This window comes from Saimiri boliviensis (genome assembly GCF_048565385.1).
Source record: "Saimiri boliviensis isolate mSaiBol1 chromosome 19 unlocalized genomic scaffold, mSaiBol1.pri SUPER_19_unloc_4, whole genome shotgun sequence".
In the NCBI taxonomy this organism is placed as follows: Eukaryota; Metazoa; Chordata; class Mammalia; order Primates; family Cebidae; genus Saimiri; species Saimiri boliviensis.
In genome coordinates this window covers 1,086,024-1,093,219 of record NW_027412505.1, presented here as the reverse complement: position 1 = coordinate 1,093,219, position 7,196 = coordinate 1,086,024, and positions in this window count along the sequence as shown.

Here is a 7,196-nt window from a genome sequence, read left to right as displayed (position 1 = left end):
TGTATCCTGAGACTTTGCTGAAGTTGCTTATCAGTTTCAGAAGATTTTGGACTGAGATGATGGTCTTCTAAATATACAATCATGTCATCTGCAAATAGAGACACTATGACTTCCTTATTTCATAATCGATTACCCTGTATTTCTATGTCTTGGCTGATTGCTCTGGCTAGAATATCCAATAATATGTTGAATAGGAGTGGTGAGAGAGGGCATCCTTGTCCAGTGCCTGATTTCAAAGGAATTCTTCCAGCTTTTGCTCGTTCATTATGATATTGAACTGAACAAGCTGTAGGCTTGTCATACATAGATTTTATCATTTTATGCTAAATTCTGCCAGTACCTAGTTTATTGAGAGTTTTTACCATGAAGCGCTGTTGAATTTTATCAAAGACCTTCTCTGCATCTATTGAGATAATCATGTGATTTTTGACTTTGGTTCCTTTATGTGATGGACTACATTTATGGATTTGCATATGTTCAAACAGCCTTGCATTCCTAGGGTGAAGCCTACTTCGTCGTGACAGATAAGCTTCTAGATGTGCTGTTGCAGTCAGTTTGCCAGTATTTTATTGAAGATTTTTTCATCGATATTCATCATGGAGATTGGGCTGAAGTTTTCTTTTTTAGTTGAGTCTCTGCCCGGTTTTGGTATCAGGATGATGTTGGTCTCACAAAATGAATTAGGGAGGATTCTCTCTCTTCGTATTGATTGATAGTTTCAGAAGGAATGAAACCAGCTTCTTTTTGTATTTCTGGTAGAATTCATCTGTGAACCCTCTGGACCTGGACTTTGGTTGGTTGGTAGGCTATTGATTCCTGCCTCTACTTCAGCCCTTGTTATTGATCTACTCAGGGTTTCAACTTCCTCCTGGTTTCGTCTTGGTAAAGTACAAATGTCGAGGAATTTATTCATTTCATCCAGGTTTACTGGTTTATATGCATAAAGTTATTTGTAGTAATCTCTGATTGTAGTTTGTATTTCTGTGGAGTCAGTGGTCATATCCCCTTTATCGTTTTTTATTGCATCTATTTCATTCTTCTCCCTTTTCTTTTTTATTAATCTGGCTAGGGCACTGTCTATTTGTTGATCTCTTCAAAAAATCTGCTCCTGGATTTATTGATTTTATGAAGGGCTTTTTGTGTCTCTGTCTCCTTCAGTTCTGTTCTGCTCTTACTTAATTTTTGTCTTCTGCTAGCTTTTGAGATTTTTTTGACCTTTCTCTTCTAGCTCTTTTAATTTTTACAATAGAGTGTCAATTTTAGATCTTTCCTTGCTTCTCTAGTTGGCATTTATTACTATAAATTGCCTTCTTGACACTGCTTTAAAAGTGTCCCGGAGATTCTGGCACGTTGTGTCTTTGTTCTCATTTGTTTCAAAGAACATCTTTATTTCTGCCTTCATTTCATTGTTTATCCAGTCGACATTCAGGAGCCAGTTGTTCTATTTTCATGAAGTTCTGCAGTTCTGAGTTAGTTTCTTAATTCTGAGTTCTAATTTGATTGCATATGGTCTGAGAGACGGTTAAGATTTCATTTGTTTTGCATTTACTTAGGAGTGATTTATTTCAAATTATGTGGTCAGTTTTAGAGTAGGTGCTGTGTGGTGCTGAGCAGAATGTATATTCTATGGATTTGGGTTGGATATTTCTGTAGATGTCTATTAGGTCTGCTTGGTCCAGATCTGAGTTCATGTCCTGGGCGTCCTTCTTAATTTTCTGTCTCAATGATATGTCTAACAGTGACAATGGAGTGTTAAAGTATCCCATTATTATTATGTGGGAGTCTAAGTCTCTTTGTAAGTCATTAAGGACTTGCATTATGTTCCTCGGTGCTACCCTGGTGCTCCTGTATTGAGTGCATAAATATTTAGGATCGTTAGCTCTTCTTGTTGCATTGATCCTTTTACCTTTATATAATGCCCTTCATTGTGTCTTTTGATCTTTGTTGTTTTAAAGTCCATTTTATCAGAGACTAGGATTGCAGCTCCTGCTTTTTATTTGCTCTCAATTTGCTTGACACGTCTTTCTGCATCCCTTTATTTTTAGCCTACATGTGTCCTTGCACAAGTGATGGGTTTCCTGAATACAGCACAGTGATGGATTTTGACATTTTATGCAATCAGATGGTCTATGTCTTTTAATTGGGTCATTTAGTCCACTTACATTTAAGGACAATTTTGTTATGTGTGAATTGGATACTGCCATTTTGACGCTAGCAGGCTGTTTTGTCCTTTAGTTGACACATTGTCTTCATTGTGTCGATGGTCTTTACCATTTGGTACATTTTTGGAGTGGCTGTTACTGATTGTTCCTTTCCTTGATTAGTGCTCCTTTCAGAAGTTCTCGTAAGGCAGGCCTGGTGGTGAGAAAATCTCTCAGTAATTGCTTGGCCATAAAGGATTTTCTTTCTCCTTAGAATGTGAAGCTTAGTTTGGTTGGATATTAAATTCTAGGTTGACAGTTCTTTTCTCTAAGGATGTTGAATATTGGCCCCCACTCTCTTCTGGCTTGTAGGGTTTGTGTGGAGAGATCTGCTGTGAGTCTGGTGGGCTTCCCTTTGAGGGTAACCCGACTTTCTCTTTTGCTGCCCTCAGCATTTTTTTCCTTCATTTTGACCCTGGTGAATCTGACAATTATGTGTCTTGGGGTTGCTCTTCTTGAGGTATATCTTTGTGGTGTTCTCCATACTTCCTGGACTTGAATAGTGGCCTGCCTTGCTGGGTTGGGGAAGTTCTCCTGGATAATATCCTGAAGAGTGTTTTCCAGCTTGCATTCATTCTTTCTGTACATTGAGGTACGCCTATCAAATGTAGATTAGGTCTTTTCACATAATACCATATTTCTTGGAGGCTTTGTTCATTTCTTTTCACTCTTTCCTCTCTATTCTTGCCTTCTTATTTTACTTCATTGCATTGATTTTCAATCTCTGATATTTTTTATTCTGCTTGGTCAGTTCTGCTTTTGAAATTTGTGTATGCTTCATGAAGTTGTTGTGGTGTGTTTTTCAGCTCCATCAAGTCGTTTCTATTCTTCTCTAATCTATTTATTCTAATCAGTATATCATCTAACCTTTTTTCTAGGTTCTTAGTTTCTTTGCATTGGGTTAGCACATGTTCTTTTAGCTCTGAGAAGTTTGTTATTACCCACCTTCTGAAGCCTATTTCTGTCAGTTCATCAGATTCATTCTCCATCTATCTTTGATCCTTAGCTGGTGAGGAGTTATGATCCCTTGGATGAGAAGAAGTCTTCTGGTTTTTGGTGTTTTCTTCCTTTTTGAGCTGGTTTCTTCCCATCTTAGTGGCTTTATCTACCTGTGGTCTTTGTACTTGGTGACTTTCAGGTGGGGTCTCTAAATGGATGCCCTTTTTATTGATGTTGAAGCTATTTCTTTCCACTTAGTTTTCCTACTAACAGTCAGGCCCCTCTGCTGCAGGATCACTGGAGGTGCTCTCAAGATCCCACTCACCTGGAGATCACCCGTGGGGCTGCAGAACAGCAAAGGTTGCTGCCGGCTTCTGCCTCCGCTATCCTCATACCACAATGGTATCCACCAGATGTTGGCCTGAGCTTTCCTTTATGAGGTGTCTTTTTGTGTATATGGGGCTCAGAGAATTGCTTGAGGAGACATTCTGTCCCTTATAAGAGCTCAAGTGCTGTGCTGGGAGTTCTGCTGTTTCGTGCAGAGCTGCTGGGCTAGTACCTTTAACTCTGCTGCAGCTGAACTCATAACCTGCTATTTTCCCAGGTGCTCTGTCCTAGGAAGGTCAGCCTTATTAATAAGTTCCTGCCATGCTGCTGCCTTTTTTCATAGATGCCCTGCCTGGCACAAAGTAGTCTGCATTGGTAGTGGCAGACTTCCTTGGTATTGGGGGATGCCCTTCCCCCCACGAAGTTGGGCCATCCCAGTTTCAGCTACGCTTGTTGTGAAACTCTTAATCCAGAGTGTTTCAGATTTCTTGTCTCGTGGGTGTGGTACCCGTCAAGCCAGATCACATCACCTGGTTTCCTGTCTCAGCCCCCTCCCTTTCAGTTGAATGGACAGCTCTGTCTCCCAGGCATTCCAGGCACCAGTTGAAATGGCCACCCAAACTTTTGTGAATTTCTTTGTCCTGATGCATCCCTGGCTGAAACTGCTGAAATGAAAACTCATGGTGCTTTTATGCTCAGGAATCTCCTTGTCTGTTGGCAGTGAAAACTTCTTTGGAAATGTAGTGAGCACTCACTCTCTGCACTGTTCTTGCTGGGAACTACATTCTGAAGATGTTCCTATTCAGCCATCTTGGATCTTCCTTAATCTTATGATTTCTAAGAAAAACTCTATAAGTCGTATCTTATTTATTATTAATATTTTGAATTAAAAGCTTCTTTTGTATTATACGTTTACACCACAGACATAATGGTGATTTTCTGGAGGATCACTAGAACTAGCATCAGACAACATAGGGAAAATTCTTCACAATATACTATATACATCTGTGTGTATTACACACATGTACATATAAATACACACACACACACATATATATATATACACACCTATATACATACACAAACACACAAACACACACACACACACGTTTATTTTGAAACAGAGTCTCACACAGTCTGTCGCCCAGGTTGGAGTGCAATGGCATAATCTCAGCTCACAGCAACCTCCACCTCCTGGTTCACATGATTCTCCTACCTAAACCTTTTGAGTAGCTGGGATTACAGGTGCACACCAGCATTCCTGGTTAATTTTTTTATTTTTAGTAGAGATGAAGTTTCCCTATGCTGGCCACACTGGTCTCGAACTTCTGACCTCGTGATCCATGCACCTCAGCAGCTAGGATTATAGGTGTGAGCCACTGCGCCCAGCCACATGTAGAAGTGCAGTACTACATACAACACTGAACATTACATGCTGCTTGGATTACAGGTGTGAGCCACAGTATCCAGCTGCATATATTTTTTTATTTCTCTTTTTAAGAATCCTGATCTTAAATGAGTTCACAGTTGGATGTAGAAGTGCAATGCTTAGATGCAGATGTGTACATATAGGATACAAAACTTAGATTTAAGTTATGAATAAATGTAATTCTTATAACTGACTATAACAGTATTAGAAAAGTCATATATTGATAAAACCTTCTTCAGAAAAAGGAACTTAAAAACTTAGAGGAACTGCTTCTGTCCAAATATATGCATAGCTAAGGCTCTTACAATGGTGTGGTTTATAGGATAGATATCAGAGTGTAAATCCAATTTTAAAAACGTAGTCAAATGTATTAATCTTATATTTTATGCCTATGATTATTTTGTAATTCAGAGAAAGGCTTTTCCAATTCTGAACTTCTTTAAAATCCTCTAGTGATTTATTTTTCGTGGTGTTTAAATCAATATTGAAACTTTCTGGAATTTACACTCTATTAGGTTTGAATTTTTGTTCAACTTCTTTTCAGTTACATATTCACCATGGGAATTTTTTCATTATACAAATATACATCTTATGCTTTAAATTCAGAGGAAATTATGATATGTTATTCTATTGTGTGCTAACTAAAATGTTGCTTTGTTGACTTAGAGTTCTCTTAGCCATAAGAAAGAAAAAGATCTCTTGCATGAAAATAGCATGTTCTGGGAAAAAATTGCCATGCTTAGACTGGAACTAGACAAAATTCAACAGCAGAACCTGCTAAGGGAAAAAAAATTTTTTGGAGGACATTGAAAGTGTGAAAGAAAAGAATGCTAATATTCAAAAGGCTATAAAATTGGATAAGGAAGAATGAACAAAGACAGTATTTAAAGACAGTGGACAGCTTAGCATTTTGACAACGAAGAATAAAATGGTCAGTTCTGAATTGGAGAATGTGAGACACAACTAGGAAACACTGGAAATGGAAATTCAATCATGTCCTTGTAGACTGGCTACTGATCTACATGACTGTGACCAAAGCCAGATAGCAGAAAGAGACTTCTTTCCAGAGAACAAAACCTCAACAGGTTTATTTACAAGAGACAATGAATTCTCATACATCTAACCTGAAAGAGAACAGCAAGATTCTTTCTGAACAACTGTAATGCTTATTGTAAAAATTAACAGCCTAAAAATTCAGCTCCATCACACAAGATAAACTGTGAAAGAAAAGACAGGACAGGCTGCCATCTTTCCTGTTGGAGGAACTTAATTATTCCAGCCTGTGGGCATTGGAGAGTACAAACTGACCAGGGGCAGAAGAGTTCCCGCAGCACAGCACAGCTGCTTTACCAAATCATGGCCAGACTGCTTCTGTTAGCAGGCTCCTGATCCTTCTTACTGAATAGGACCTCCCACCTGGTGCTTACAGCTACCCTCACAGGTGTTCCCTGGCCTATGGAGATTTGAAACATTCCTTAGACAGAGCTCCCACAGAGAAAGGCAGGCCACCATCTTTGCTGTTTGGATGACTAGGTTCTGGCCTTAGGGCTTTGTAGAACCCAAGCTGACCAGGGGTGTAAGTGGTAGCTCAGCACAGCAGAGCCACCTTGCAAAAACATGGCCAGACCCTTGTTTAAGTCAATCCCCAACCACATTTTTAATCACTTCCATATCTCCTCAATGAGCAGGTCCTCCTGGCTTGGGTCTTTATCCAGGACCCCACTGAAGCCAACAAGCCAGTAGCAACTTGGCAATTTCTTGGACAGAGCTTCACAGATCGACTGAAATCCTCTCTGCCACTGCCTCTGCAGTGGATCTGCCCTTGTTACCTTCAGAATATCAAGAAAGCAAAGACCCTAAGTGCCATATTGATAAGTCTAACAAGCTGCAGTTGACCCAAGGAACAAGGCAGTCCATCTCTTGTGGATACCACATACCCCCCACTGCTTATCACTGGACAGGGAACTCTGGCTTGGGCCGATAGAACAGACCCTCTATCCTGTGATGATTACACTAAGTGATAGCTAACTCACATCTCTCTGCGGTAGAGCCCCCAGGAGACAAGCAAAGTGATGGAGCAGGAAGCCAGCTGATGTGAAGCCCAGAGGGCAGGAACAGATATCTCTCTAGGCTCTACTTGGTCTTATGAGACACTTTATCCCAGCACTTTAGGAGTGTGGAGGTCTGATCAGCCATATCTCATGTGAAGATTGCCCAGCAGAGATCAGGTATGTGATTTACCCTATTAATAAAAGGAAACTTGCTCAAAAAAGAAGTCTGGCCACGTTTTTGTAGAGTAG